Source organism: Equus caballus, chromosome 20 (assembly GCF_041296265.1).
Source record: "Equus caballus isolate H_3958 breed thoroughbred chromosome 20, TB-T2T, whole genome shotgun sequence".
NCBI classification, from domain to species: domain Eukaryota; kingdom Metazoa; phylum Chordata; class Mammalia; order Perissodactyla; family Equidae; genus Equus; species Equus caballus.
In genome coordinates this window covers 32593753-32609712 of record NC_091703.1, presented here as the reverse complement: position 1 = coordinate 32609712, position 15960 = coordinate 32593753, and the positions used below count along the sequence as shown (strand labels likewise).

Here is a 15960-nt window from a genome sequence, read left to right as displayed (position 1 = left end):
AAGTCATTATTATTAATGAATACTATTAAACAGCTTAAATTTACATAGTAGCTAACAATGTGCAAAAACACATTTAAGGCTCACAGGGCTCTGGGAGATAAAGAAGAAACGTGTTACTTCTCTTTTACAGGAGAGCAGTGTGTCTCAGAAAGGTAAGGTGGTTTGTGTTCTGTCGCTTGGCTACCTCAGATAGAAGAGCAGCTCTAATATGAACACTGGAGGCTGACCTTACTTTTCCTATTTCCTTCATTCTCCACATGAGGAAAGAGGACTTTCTAGATATCTCTATCCTTTAATTTCCATCACTCACTTTCTGTGGCTACTGTAGCAGAAGCCATTTCTGACTGATGTGTTTGCTTCAACCTGCGGTTCACAAAAATCCTGCTTATCCTTTGGTTTCTCTCTGGGTTAATGGCTTTGGCTCCTAAAAGAAATAGAAAATCATTTCTTTTGTTTTTTATTGTTTCCTCCACCAGAGAATCTCAAACTTTTCCCACTATGCTATTTTAAGCACAATTGCTCCCCCAACACAGACTTTTGAGAGTCATGATTTAATTCACAAATGTTTATTGATTTTGTAGAGAAGTCACCAGGAAGGAAATAGAGTTGTCTGCGTTAACTGTGAACCCTAAACAGGTCTCTTAGCTGTATGCATACAGGCCTGACCCTGGATTGCTTTCACCAGCCTTGCTGCTTCTGTTCACGAGGTGATCTGTCCTGAAATTCACCCCCATTGTTATGAGAAAAATTTATTTATCACTTGCAGTGCCCAGTACTCCTGAAACTTAGGGTATGCTTTTGATATCTAACATTAGTTCCTCATTTTCCCTCTATATTAGTAACATTTTTGTGAAATGACTTGAACTGTTTGTAGAGAAAACAAAAGCCTTCTGCTGTTGGCTCCCACCTTTCAGAATGATATTGTCATTCATAGCTTTAAGGAGAAGAAGATGACTCTCTAGCCTTCCTGGGGTCATCAGGCTTTGTCCTTCCTCATGGCAGAATGGAAAGTGCACTGGACTAGGACTCAGGAGTCTTAGCTTTATATTGACATTCTGCCACTTACTGACCTTAGTAGTCTTTAGAAATTAATTTATCCTCATCCATAAACTTTAGTTGATGTTTAATGTCTTTGCTAGCTCTAAATCCTAACATTTTACAGCAGTAATGACTTTCTGTAGCTTCACCTTCCTTATTTGGTGTTATTTTCTCAGAAGCGAACAGAGAAGGAAGCTGTCAGGTGTGTCATGCACACACCCTGCAGCGGGATGGTCAGCAGTTCCAATGTCTAGTCGTGTGGCTGCAGTAAAATGACCAGTGCCCACAGTCTGCTTCTAGAGGTAGAAGAAACTTCCATAAAGTGGGCAGGAGGAGAAGGTGCTGAAGAGCTTCCCAGTCTCTTTTATTCAGAGTGGGAAGGAAAAGGCACCTCTTCATTTTATGATACTAGGTGTAAACTCTCTCTTTAGCTGCCACAACAGGCTTCACCTTGGGCTGTCCTGGGTGCTTTATCCTGGTGTGTAAATTGTTCCCAGAGTTCCCTGGTGTTGCTCCAAGTCAACTGATGTGGCCTCTGGAAGAAGAAATGGAGGATTGGTCACCATAGAGCGACAGTTCACTTAAAACAGGGAGAAGAGGCGGAAAATCTTGCCCTGAACTGACCCTGCTGTTAGGTGAACCCATTAAGGGCAACCTCCTGCCCAGTAGGCTCATAAAGTCGACTGATTTTTGTTGTAGCTGTTAGATCACTTTGAAAAGCTGTAGAGTGTGGTGCAGCAGAGAGCACAATCTTTCAAATGAAGAAAAACTGGGTTTGAATCCTGACTCTTCCTCCTGATTGTGCAATGTTGAATGAATCACATAATTTCTCCAAGCTCAGTTTTATCATAAGTAAAATGAAGGATAATAAGTAATGTGAGTATATTGAGAAAAATGAAAGCACTGAGCACAATTCCAGCATCTAAGAGGTGCTCAGTAGCTTCTTGATCATGACACCAATTTACTGACTTCAAAGAATGTATTTGTGAGTTTGATTCCTGGTCTAAAAAACTTTGTTTTCCTTCACCAAATACCCATGCTGTTAAAAAAAATACACCTGTAATCTAACATTCCATTAGAAATTCTTCACTCTTATCAGGTAGAAATGAGAGCAAGAGTCTAACAGCAAATACCCTTCTGACCTTTGAAATGCTTCAGACTCTCGCAGGACATCTGTCTTAGTTGTGATTTCAAAGACTCTTTCCAGGGGCTGGGGACATGGCAATGGGGATTGGAAACTGTACCCTCTTCCACCGGAGGGAAGGAAAGCACAGTAACTAGATGACCCCTAGATCCTCGCTCAGAGTCAGAGGATCCTCAGGCCTGAGAGATCATCACTGTTGCCATCTGTGAAGGGGCCTTTGATAAATAGCTTTCTCTTTTCTAACAAGTTGAGAAATGAATAAGGCAGATGGAAGATCCAATTATCATTTCTAACACAAATAACATCAAAGTTGATGGACATAGCTTAGTGCAAGAGGCAAATGTCTTCTTACTACTGAAACCCAGAATCAGTTTCATCCACCCACTCCATCATGGCAGCACTGGCTCAGGACTGTCCTCCCTGGAAAGGATGTTCCATAACTTCCAGCAGGAAGGAGCAGAGAGGAATCAGGCTTTGTTGCAGGCTTTTTCCCAAGAAGAATAAAGGACATGCTGAGCTAGTTTCTCCCAGTTTGCTAGTTATATAAGGCGCTCCACCTTCTCTGGGTTCCAGAGTAAAGGATGGAGAGAGGCTATAAGTGGTCTGAGGAAAAGTCCTTCCTCATGGAAACCGTGGAGATGGAAAAGGGTTTTCCTCCAACAGTCGTGCAGTCATGTCTGCCTCCATGTCTGCATGTAGAACAGCCTTTGACGAAATCAGGTATTGGGGTACAGTGTGCCAACAGTAACACTTGGGGAAAGGGTGATTTTGATTTGATTGTACTGGGGACTTGTTTGTTGGATGGACAGGGGAATCTTACCTTCTGTCTGATTTTTTCATATCCTATAGGAAAAAAAAAAACCTCAAAAACACAGAGCTCACTTCCCTACCCCGTGCCCTTTTTGATTGTTTGTGAAAGTGACCAGTTACAAAGGCTGGTCTAGTTCCTGCTCAAACCATTATTGTAATCCTGTCACCTCCACATCCCATGTTAAAACTTTACAGACCATCAAGAGCATATGCTATAAAAAAAGTACTACTAAATATTGAAGAGTTTTCTTTGAAGAATATGTTTGGAATATAGATGAGCCCTTTGTGTCCTTACCTTAAGGCTCTTCATTCCTGAGTGAGAACTCTGCTTCACCGTACTTCTCAGTCTGTCAAGAGAGGTCAGTTCTTGGATACTTTGGTGACATATTCATCTTTTCTATTAGTGAGCTCCTTCTCCAGTGCCTCCATTTGGGCAGCAAGAGGTGCTCCTGAGCTTTGAAGAGCTCTCAAGTCTGTTTATATTCAGACACAACCTGCTGCTTCTTGGTTTGCATCTGGTTCTTTTTTTAAAATTTTTTTTTGAGGAAGATTAGTCCTGAGCTAACTGCTGCCAATCCTCCTCTTTTTGCTGAGGAAGACTGGCCCTGAGCTAACATCCATGCCCATCTTCTTCTACTTTATATGTGGGACACCTACCACAGCATGGCTTGCCAGGTAGTGCCATGTCTACACCTGAGATCCGAACTGGCGAAACCTGGGCTGCTGAAGCGGAACGTGTGAACTTAACCATTGTGCCACTGGGCCGGCCCCTGCATCTGGTTCTAGAGAAGAAAAAGAGAATTAATGATCTGATCCTGGAGGCACAATGGACATAACCCATCAAGAAATACCAATAACTTGTTGGTTTGACCTTGATGGAATTGTGTATTTGTTTCTTAGAATCTAACAAGTTGTAAGTAAGTGTGTAGAAATTTTGCATACAAAAAGAGAACTGGACTCCAAGGACTGGTTCTGCACCATTCAGAGTCCTAGCCTTATCATGGAACACTGTTTGCTTCCTTAGGTCTCAGTTTTTTTCCAAAGTCTAGAAAGCATAAGCTGATCCTTCTGGGGTAGTAGTTATGTGAGTGGGAAATTTAGGAGATGGAAATTGAAATAATGGAAATTCACTGAAAGTGGGATTCAGGGGTCAAAAGTGGGAGCTAAGGAAACTTGTTTCTTCTTGGATCTTTTGTTGTTCTCTTGATCCAGAGGCTGTGACTTCATTTTTCTACCCAAGTACATGATGTTGGGTCTCGCATATTCTCCTTTGAATGAGACCTTATCTCCTTCTCCCTTTCCCTCTCCCTATCCTTCCTGGACTCAGGCTAGAAGAGGTTAGTGGCATCTTCTTGAAAATTAACCTGAATCTCTTAGCTGGGAAACTCTAATAGAAAGAAGGCATAATTCACCCACCATTAAAACCTGTATGCCTCTTCTCCCATCTGCTGCTGCTTCTTGATCTCTTCCCTGTCTTTCTTCAGACTCACTAAGTGGCTCTGGATTTGATCCTATGAAAATAGCACCATCATATTCTTCATGAATCAACACTTTTAATCTCAACATCTCCCTATTTCCAAGGATTCACAACATTCCAAGCTAGGTTAATGATGGATCCACAAGTAAATCCCTGGGGATCCAAAAGGGCTTATGGAGAAAGTGAGATAGAAATGGGAAGTGGGAGTGAATTAGGATGTGAGCGGGCATAAGGTGAAGGTTATATAAAATTAGAGTACACAGGTATGAACCTAGAAGTGACTATGATTATAGTTTGTACCTAAAATGCGTCTGAAAAAATTGAACCAATAGAGAGAAAAGAGGAAATAAGAGTTGGAGAGTCATAGTTGCATTTGAGTCCTGGTTCTAGTTATACCTGAGGTTCAATTGCATCCCTGCTTTTCTTTTAGTTTGTTGAATAGGATGATGAATCTCTATTTTGACAAGCTTGAGTTAGATTTTGCCATTTTCAGCCAAAAAACAGGAGCTGATTAACATTCCCAGATTTCACTTTTGTAGAAATCATACAGTGTTTTTATTTGCCCAGATAGTATAGCCCAACTCAGACCAAAGCTCTATCTATCCAGGGCTTGGTTGCCATTTTCAATATTGTGTCCAATAATATTTCCTTCACATCCAGAAATCTCCTGGGGATTCCAGAGGGTATGTGTAATCTTATAGTAACACTGATGTTTCTATGTTGTGCAGGTAGTCAGGCCTTCTAATGCCTGAGAATTTTAAAGTGAAGTAGTATGCATTTGAAAGTAATTTTTACCAATATAATCCAGGATTGAAAGCTATTGTTTCATTAAGAATTGTGTTTAGAATACAGTAGTTAATTTTTCTGTAATAGTGCTAAAGCCAATAATAAAGAAAGCCACCAAAGGTTTGTTCCAAATTTAGACTAGACAGTAAAGGGTTTACCCACCTCTTAAGACATAGCATCTTCTTCATCTGCAGCACTGGCATTTGTGCTCAATGAAATCTTTGCAAACCACACACGGGAAGTGCTGGTCCTCCTGGCAATAGAAAAAGGCCCTTTCCCTGTGCTGTCCACAGAACCCGATTTCCTTTGCTGGATTCTCACTCCTGGGCTCCAGTGTTAAGAGGATGGAGAACAAACTGGCTAAAATCCATTGGGCCTGATGTCTGCCTCTTGAAGTGGATTCTTGCAGAATGGACAGCACATGGCTCCCTTGGATCTGAGAGTGACACAGCACTCAGTGATGCAGGCCTGGCAGAAGCTGCAGTCACAGAAGATGCTCACAGGGTCCTTCAGGTGCTCTAGGCAGACACTGCAGGTCACCTCTTCCAGGAGGTTCCCAATAGATGGCCTGCCACCATGACTGCTGTTCAAGGTATGCTCAGCAATTCCTTCTTAACTAACTTTGTGACCGAAGGAGCATCAGGTTAGGAATGTGCAAAAGAATGAGATGGGAAGAGGAGTTGCTTAGGATGGAGGGGGATAAATATGCTACTAATGCAAGGCCCTAACGGGTCCCTGCAGATCCAGTCTCACCCTCTCCAGTGTGTTTTCCACACTGCGCCAGAGTAGCCTTTTTCAAAATGGGACTCTCCTCTTGGCTTTTCTATTTAGCATGCCAGCAGGGCGGCTCACAGGACCTGGCCTCTATCGTCACCTTCCCTGCTCTCTCTCATCTGTTTCTCTCCAGCTGTGAGAATAAACATTGGTTGACCATCAACTATGTGCCAGGCACTGTTCTGAGCACTTGACATATATCAACTCAACCGATCCTCACCACATTCCTAAAACATCACCCATTTCACAGGTGAGGAAACTAAAGTGTACAGTGGGTAAGTAACGTATCTGGGGTCGCACAGCTAAGTGGGTGGTGGAGGAAATACTAGAATCTAGGTGGTCCAGGTCAAGGTCTACACTCCTCAGTGCCATGGTGCAGCGGCCTCCAACTTCCCTGGACTTGATCGGTCCTGTGAACCTGCCACACTGTCGAACATCCAGGACTTCTCCCCAGCTGTTTCCCTCTCTATAAACCATGCCTCCCCTGTCAACTCCCGTTGTTCCTCAGGGCTTGGTTCAAATGTCACCTCCTGAGCTGCTCCCAGTCTAGGGTGGGCATCCTAGCTCTGTATTCCAAATGCTTGTGTTTCCAGCTCGACTCTTTAGTATGTAAAGCCACAGAGCACATTTGACTTCTTCTTTGTTGCAATCCCAGTGCCTGGAAGATATCAAACCCAAAATAAATATTACATGAGTTGATTAATTAATACAGTTGCCCAAAAAGTAATTTGAGAGGACTTCTTTTTTCTGATAATGGTGGTCTAGGACATTTACACCAACCTTCCTACTGAAAACAGCCATTTGTTTATTTATTTATTTATTTATTTGAGGAAGATTAGCCCTCAGCTAACATCTGCCAATCCTCCTCTTTTTGCTGAGGAAGACTGGCCCTGAGCAAACATCCGTGTCCATCTTCCTCTACTTTATATGTGGGACGCCTACCACAGCATAGCTTGCCAAGTGGTGCCATGTCCGCATCCAGGATCTGAACCAGCAAACCCCGGGCCGCCGAAGTGGAACATGCAAACTTAACCGCTGCACCATCAGGCTGGCCCCAAAACAGCCATTTATTTTGATACAACATACTTTGCTTATGACTATAGAGATTTCAGATGTTACAAGGGCTATTGTGTGAAGAATTGTACTTATTCTGTTTGACTGTAAACATCAGAAATTGTTCATTCTGTAGAAGCTTCAGGGAGACAGAATTTGGCTCATTGTGAGGATTTCCTTTTGTTGCTTGACTTCACAATGCAACATCATTATAGCAGCAGCAACAACAAAAGAACTTTAAATGAAAAAACAACTCCCCACTGCTTTACACAATAATTGTACTTATTTCTCTGCACTTTTTTAGTGTTACCAGGATGCCTTTGGGAGCTAATATGGGAAACCATATCAGTTAACAGTGCTTGAAGGCCTGCTAGTGTCATGAGCCTTCTGCCACCCCCAGGACCTTCATGTGATATAATAAGAAAAGAGTTGGTTGCTTTGGATGGTTGGAGGGAAAACTGAGGTGAAAAGTCTATTTGAGTAAGAGAAAAATGAATGGACATCATTTTGTCTCCTTTCTCAAGCCCACTGAGCAATATTAATTGTTCCCTCCCCTCCACTTTTTTCCTTTCTCCTCAGGTATGAGGTATAGATATGTGATTGAGATGCAAGTCAGTCCTGTCTGCCTTTTCCCCTCCAAAAATCTGTAGCAAGAGAATTCATCCTGAACACAACACATGGTGAATAAGGGAGGGAGGAAGGGTGGCAGGGACAGTCTGGGTTTTGCCTGAGATCCTCTACCTGCTGCAACATGGAGTGGTTAACCTGGGAGAGATGGGAGAACCCCAGAAAAGAGAAAGGAAACAATAGTTTTACCCACTCTAATATGAAACTTTCCCATAAGGAGCTGAAATAGACACCGTTCCGTTACATCCCTCCCTTCCTGGAGTTGTAGACAAAAGTTCAGCTAAGTAATTGATATTGAACCTGCATTAACCCTGACCCTCCTCTAGGTCCCCTGCTATGATGGTGCAGCATCTCAATCCCTGATGCTTCCCTCACTCTCCCCACTAACGTCCTCCTTCATGCACATCACCTTTGGTGTTGTGGATTGAGAAAATATTGGGAGAAAGAACAAGAGGTGATGTGGACTATCATAATGCAAAGAAAAATGCAAAGCAAAAGCAAACAAAACAAAAATTTAAACACATTATCCAGTTTTTGTTTTTTTTTTGAGGAAGATTAGCCCTGAGCTAACTACTGCCAGTGCTCCTCTTTTTGCTGAGGAAGCCTGGCCCTGAGCTAACATCCATGCCCCTCTTCCTCTACTTTATATGTGGGACGCCTACCACAGCATGGCTTCCCAAGCAGTGCAGAACAAACTCAGGGAGGGAGTCAAACAGACTGAGGACAGGAGGAGTGTGTGCCCTAGCTGACCCTCCTATTTTAGAAATAAAGAAGCTGAGCCCACAGAAGGAAGTCACTTCCCCAGGAAACAGAGAGTGTGGCATAGTTGGAGCTCCCTGACTCTGAGGCCAGTGGGTTTCCACAGTGACACCAAAGGTGATGTGCATGAAGGAGGACGTTAGTGGGGAGAGTGAGGGAACCATCAGGGATTGAGATGCTGCATCATCATAGCAGGGACCTGGAGGAGGGTCCTATTTCCAGTTCCCTTACTCCTCAATCTAAGCGGTGAGAAGATACTAAAACTTCTCCCCTACTCCACATCCCTCCACTTGTTCAAGCCCTATTCAAGAACGACTTCTTCATGGAACTTCTCTTATTGAGGCATGGCAGTAACATTTATTTTTGTTTCTTTGAATTCTCTCAGTGCATACTCTGTGTGGAATTTGAATTCACTTGTGCAGGAGGTCATTGTGCAGGTGTCTTCCCGTTGTTTTATGTTGTGTGTCCTTTCTCTCCTATTAGACACACTCACACCCACCCACACACAGACATACACACTCATTCCCCACACATTGTGAACTGGGTACTCACTCATGAATACTAGAGCTGACTCTGATCCACTGTCTCTGGTTCCTACCTCAGGATCACACTCTCTGCAGTATTTCTACTCGGCTGTGTCTGAGCCAGGTACAGGAGTCCCTGTGTTTACTGCCATTGACTTCGTGGATGACCAACCCTTCATCTGCTGTGACAGTGAAGAAATGAAGGCAAAGTCTTGCGTTCAGTGATTGATGGAGGAGCCAAGTTACTCTGATGATGAGACCAAGATCTTTACAAGTTGGATGAAAATTTTCCCCTTAAATCTGAGAAACATGCAGTGATACTACAATCAAACCATGATGCATGGACTGAACAAACAGCACCCACAAAATCAAGTAGCTTGGTGCCTGGGAGAAAGCAGAGGGAAGCACTGCTCACCACCTCACCCCCGTCCCCAGGGACAGGAAGCCTCTCGACAACAGTTCCCATAGGGTCAGGTGGGACAGGCGAGTGTGCACAAGTTATCACATGAGAGTAAAGCCTCGCCCAGTCTGGTCACATGGGGAATGGAGGCTGTTTGCCATTACTCATGATTTCAGCAGTTCACTGGTCATGGATGTAAGCTTAGCATATATATTTTGGGGGCTGGAGGGGGGAACTACAAGAGTATAATCTAGTGTTTGTCCCCTGAGAGCTTACAATTAATATGGGGAGGCACTCATACTTCTGGGAGCAGTTTGTGGACCCTTTGATGCACCAAGTGATGTCAAGGACTGGGACTTCCTTAAATGTCAAATGAGAAGCAGAGAAAATAGTTTACAAAAGTTCATAGGCGAGACATTCCAGTGGTCAGAGAGAGTTTCATGAATGAGATAAATAGAACTTTGGATAGAACCTGAAGGAAATTTTTGATTTGGGTCAATGAAGAAAATAAATAAATTTCAAGCAGGCAGAGATTAAAGTTCAACAAGGTGTGGGGTGAGATTTTCCAGCTGGGATCTCCTGGGAGCTGAGTTCATAGTAACTCGGGTCACAGGACAAGAGCTCGGGTGAGGAAGAGGATCTGGGTTTCCTCATTTTGATCTAAGAGTGTCTCACCCCAAGGGGCTGAGTAGCACCTCCTGTCCCTGCTCCTTCTGGAGCCAATGAGCAGACATCCTGTTGTGCAGCAAAGTCTGGGAGGGACCCCTGACTGTGGGAGGGCAGGCTGAGAAGCGGCAGGTGAGGTGGGAGGCTGGTGGGCTGCTGGACTCCCAGAGCGCAATTCCCAGGTACCCAGTGTATGTGACAGCCTCTTGATCTAAGGTCAGATCCTTTGCTCGTCTAGGAGGATGCCGGGAGCAGGGCACATGAGATCTAGAAAGTACCAGAGTGCCTGCGGAGTGGGTCTCTTTCTGGTGGGACAAATTTTCTCAGGTCCATCTCCCTCAGGATCTTAAATTTCTTATAAGAGATTAAGTGAGAGTAAGCCAGGACCCACATCTGAAGGGAGTGTGTGATGTGCATGTGTATGTGTCTGTGTGTCTGGATTCACGTGTGCATATAAATATGTATGGGTATTTTTTTCGTCTGTGAGTGTGCATATGTGTGTGTGTGTGTATAAGTGTATACGGGCGTGTGTATGTGTATGAGTTGTGTATTTTTTTCGTCTGTGAGTGTGCATATGTGTGTGTGTGTATAAGTGTATACGGGTGTGTGTATGTGTATGAGCTGTGTGAGGGTGTATGTATATATAAGCACTTATGTATGTGTGTGTTGCTGTGAGGCCTTCTCATCCTTGGCCCCACCCTGGCCCTTCCCTCATTTCCCCCCCCCCCAGTCCACAGGTTGTAAGGGACAGAGCAGCTCTCCATCTGCAGGCAAGTAAGAGGAGGCTCAGGGCAGTGAGTGTTGGAGAATTGGCCCTCATCGCACTTGGAGGAAGGAAATAGAAGGTAAATTGGTGGGTCCTGCTTCCTTTCCAGGATTCTGCTTTAGTAAAAGTCCTTATTATCCTCACTAAGATAGTAAGAGACTCGCATGAATTAAATCATTCAAATCTCATAAAAACCCAGTCCCATTTTCAGACAAGGAAACTGAGGCCACTGAGAGGTAACTCATTCTCAATTGGCTAAGCTGTGACTCTAAGGAAACAGTCTGACTCCTGAGCCCAAGGTCCCCCTCTGTTAGGTTGACTCCTGTCCACTGTTCACCTGCCGCATTAAGGGTCACCTCCTCCTGTGGACTCTGACAGCTTCCTTTTCCCTACCAGGCACTGCCTGGTTAGGAATCTATTGCATTTCTCACGCTTCCTATAGATGAGTCCATGGGGTTTGAAGTGAAAGGAGAGATGGTTCTGTTGGCTGATGGTTATATTTGCTGGAGGTGGCAGGAATGGAGGGTCACATCTGGGCTGTATGGAATCAATGGTGTTTATATTTGGGGTGTGAGGTGGGCTATCCTGAAGGGGTAATAACCAGCAATGCCATGCAGAGTTTATTCATCACTGTTTTGTTTCACAGCCCGAAAGCACAGCCCCACAAGGACATGAGAGACAGAAGGGTTCACTCATCTCCTTCTAATCCTGCTGCCCCTGACTTTTCTTCCAACTGCCTCCCTGGTAACATCTGCTCTCCAAGGTGAAAACATGAGGAGAGTTCTGGTCATATCCCTGCTCATGGGCACTTCCTCTGCCTGCTGCTCCCTACTGGGGCCTCCTGGATAGAGTGAGAGAAAAACAACTAGGATCGGAAGAGAACTTGATGTCTATGCTGGTAAGGAGAAAGCAGGATGTCTGTCTTCAGGAAAAGGAAGGGCTGCCCTAGAGAAGAGGAGTGAGAGGAGTTCCTGGTGGACCTTTAGATTGGCAGCCTCTGTTCCTTGCCATGTGGGTCTTTCGCTTCATCAGAGCCTGCAGGAAGAGAAGACAGTAGACAGACTAGCAAGACATAAGTCACAATCTTATATGATTCTAATCATGGAAGTGCCATCACTGTGGCCACATTCTGTTGGTGATAAGCAAGTCACAGGTCCCTCTCACACTCAAGGGGAGGAGATTCCACAAGCGACTGATCACCAGGACGTGGGGATATTTGGGCACCATCTTAGAATCTGCACAGGGTTGTTCCAGGTCAGAGAAAGCAGGAACCAGAGGTTGCAAGGCCTCTGCACTACATGTGTTCATGCACAGGACAGACAGTCACTGAACAAGAGACTGTGAGTCCTGTGTTAGACAACGTGATCTGCAGAGCTGAGCTGTGTTTATCAAAGGCAGTTCTGGATACAAGAATTATAGTGTCATTGGAAAGGTTTCTCTCGAGTTTATGTGAACCTGAGAGAGCATCCTCTCGGAATGTTTCCCCCTTTACTTTCAGACCTCCCACGTCCCTAGGAAAACACCATCACTAAACTGAATTGGTTTTTCTTCCACGTGTCATCCTGCCAGGCAAATCCTGGCTCCCACTGTTTCTTCCAGCTAGCTTTCATACAGGATCCCACAAAGTCACTTCTTCTGATTCCACTTTGTCGGTTTCTTCCCCTTCATCCAGGCGATTTCTGTGAGATTTTATTTCTCTTGTATTGATTAGTCAGCTACATTAGGAAATGAGTGTTCTCTGACTAAACTCCCCACTAATCTTTGGACCAAATGGGTGAAGTTTCCTCTCCAGGTCTCAGCTCACTTCCCAACTTCCCACACAGGGACGAGACAAAATTAGTGGGGCTCCTGGAAGGCCATAGATTAGCACAGTTCCTCGTCACAACAAGACATTTAGGTCACAAAGGGATGTACTTTAATTGTCTTTATGCAGTGGGTGGCACAACATCTGGTGCATAGTTGGCACTCAATAGGTGTTTATAGAACTCCACTAAATTGAACTCCCTGCCAATCACCCAAAAACTTATGAACCCGCCAACTACTCCTTAAGCTATGGGCCCAAAGCCCTTGTTTCTTCAGGTGGGATGCTGACCATCTGGGGCCTTCTCTTTTCCACTGCATTTTTCACACGCTCCTGCTCCCATGACAAGCAGTTGAGTTTTACACTCAGAACTCTGGTCCTTTCAAGCCTTTTTCTCCATCCTAATATCTTCACTATTGTTCCTGCAAAGGTTTTCCCTGCCCACCCCCGCTTCTTCTCCATGTATCTCCGTTCATTCTCACATTTCAACCAGAGAGAGTCTTCCTAAATGCGGATCTGATTAGGGTTCTCCCTGGCTTCAGTGCCGCCATGTGCTGCATGTTGTTCTCAGGTTAAAAGCCAAGGTTCTCCTCAGGCTGAGATGGCCTTTGAGATCTGGAGCGTGGTCCCCATCCACTCCTGCTTTTTGTCACTGTGCTCTTCTCTAATCTCCACCCTGATCTGCTAACACTCCTCCACACTCGCAACGTGTTCTCTCCATCTGAGCCTTTGTTTGTGATGCTCTTTCTCTAAAAGGCTTCCTTTGCCCACTTACTTGGATTAAGTCTATTCCTTAATCCAAGGTCCCAGGTCTCAGTCTTGACTTTGATTCCTCCTGGAAGCTGTTTCCTAACCACTAATTATAACATGTTGCATGTGCCAGGTTATTCAACCCCATTGTGAATTCCTTGTTTCTCTTACTGAGCCCAGCAGAGAGTCTGCTGTCTAGTAACTGCCTAATAAATGTTTGCTAAATGAATGTGGATTTTTCTTTGGTAAGTCAGAATTTATTTTGAATGAGTAATACATGCACAAGGTTTTAAAAATTCATATAATTTAAAAGGGTATACAGTGAAAAGTAAATTTCATCCTGTGTCTCATTGACAATTCTTCCCAATTCCTTCCCTGGACATAATCACTGTTACTAGTTTTCACAGTATCAGAGAGAGATTTCCCTTTTTATCAGGTGGTATTTTACCACACATTCTATTTGCATCTTTGTTATCAATTAACAATATATTCTGAGATTGTTCTATTTTTTTTACATATAAATCTGGTTCAGTTTAAGATACTGACAGTGAGAATTCTGTCATTCCTGGTTTTTAAAAGTTTACTAAGTATAGCATAAGTCATTCTATTCCATAGTAATAGTATTTTATCTAGTCACAGGGTCACCCAGATTAAAAAGTTCTTTTATTGTCAAGCCTCCCTGGAGGCTAGTTGTGTTTGTCTGACTAAGTTCCGGCCAATCAGATGAAGCAGATGTAAAGTTGTAGGTTTTGTCCTTAAAGGGAGAAACTGTACCTCCTTCTCTGCTTTCCCTGCCCTGCTCATGGACCATGGACATGCTCTTAGCTACCTTGGGTCATGCTAATAAGGACAATATCCCAGGGACAGCAGAGAAAGAAGGTCATAGGAACCTGGATGCCTCGACAACCTCATGGTGCAGTCACCCTTGCAGCCCTGGACTGCTTGCCTCACTGTCATGTGAGACACATAAAAACTTCTTCCTGTTTAGACCACTGTTATTTGGGTTTCTACACACAGCTAAACTAATACATGTAGAGAAAATAGGACTTCCGAGGAGTGGGTGGCTGTGGTGGTCTCTTCTGGAGATGAGCAGAGAGAGATTTATAGTGTTCATCAATGTGGGCTCCCTGGGACCTTATTCTACATTGAAGAAAGGGATTCTGGACCATAGAGGGCAGCACAGGGAGATTAGAGACTGTTACTTTCCTCATCTTTCTAGCGATGTGCACCTGATTTGGAGGGGTGTTTGGGCTTGAGGGATGTTAGATTTGGGAGTCTCTGTTTCTTCACGTCCCTCCATGTCCTTTTTAAACAGGGATCCCTAGTTCATTCCAGCCAGGATGAGAATCGCTGCTGGAGGTCTCTTCCTCCTCCTCCTTCTGTCTGATAGCAGGGACTGTGGAGGTTGACATCTAGAGAAGCAACCTCTCAGGTAGACAATGAATGCAGGGTTATTTGTGATTGGGTTCCATGGGGAGTCTGTGCTTCCCCAACCTAGCTTGGACAGCCAGCCTTGAGACACTTGATCCCAGTTTCTATATATCCTGTTGCCTTGTAATCCAAAAATATATATTTCATCACTTCACTATATTCTGTTGTTACCAGCAAGTCACTAGGTCCAACTTAGTTTCCAAGGGTGGGTATTATGCAAAGGCTGGAATGCCAGAGGATGGGAACACTGGGGGACTCTTAGAGCTGGCCAACCACAGGGTGACTTTGGGAACCAACTGAATGCATAGCCTCCACAGAGCTGTGGCTATGAATGCAGAGACTAGAATAAATACAGAGCTTAGGTTAAATGGATTTGGTACTCACCCCAAAAGAATTAGCATCAAAATTATGATCCCAGAAAGGTGACCCAGTCTTCCAGGTAATTTTGGGATTAAAAGATGGAAGTTTTAGGTGAAAACCTAAAGAGATAAGGAAGTGAAAAGAAAGCCAGCAGTTCTGATAGTGAATGTTGTCTCTTATTTCTCAAATGGACCGCAGAATTTGCATAGGTATTTTGGGTTAATAGTTGCATGGTTTAATAATCAGCAGGACCTTAAATATCTTAGGAAATATTATAATGCACCACGGGATGAGAGAATCACATGACCCAGAACTGACCAATCAGGTTGTACCACATCTGCCTAGCAACAGGTATTGGTCCAAGGATGATAATCTCTGGTACTTTGAGTATGGACACGTGAGAAAGATGCCTATCTTTCTGTGGAAGTTGTTAAAGTGGGATAATGTGAGGGGGGGTTGGAGCTTGTGGCTACCTTCCCTAGGAATAGGGAGAGAGAGAGATAGCATCTGATGACAAGTTTGAGTCCCTGGATCCAATCATGTCTTAAGTCAGCCTCACCCCTGGCCTTCCCAGGTAAATCAACATGTTAAATCTCTTTGCCTGAACCATTCACTCACAACTAAAAGAGTCTTGCCATAGTAATGCAAATATTATTTGTTTTTTATGAAGGCCCACAGAATTTAATGTTCTCCCCATCTCAGCTGTAATGACTAGAAGTGTAGCCTTGGACACATTACTTACATTAACCTTTCTAATCCCCAGGGTCCTTGTCTCTAAAATGAGCTTTGAGCTA

The 15960-nt window shown here is 44.0% G+C and overlaps 1 long non-coding RNA gene across 1 annotated transcript in view; it reads left to right on the top strand.

Annotated features, from left to right (window-relative positions):
• The window catches only part of LOC102150905 (uncharacterized), a 43607-nt gene extending 30003 nt beyond the window's left edge, over window positions 1-13604 (top strand). Inside the window, exons 4-6 of the long non-coding RNA XR_002801989.2 lie at window positions 5549-5847; window positions 9072-10903; window positions 11471-13604. This is a non-coding gene — a long non-coding RNA (uncharacterized lncRNA). The remainder of the gene's footprint in view (window positions 1-5548; window positions 5848-9071; window positions 10904-11470) is intronic.
• The last annotated feature ends 2356 nt before the right edge of the window (window positions 13605-15960 follow it).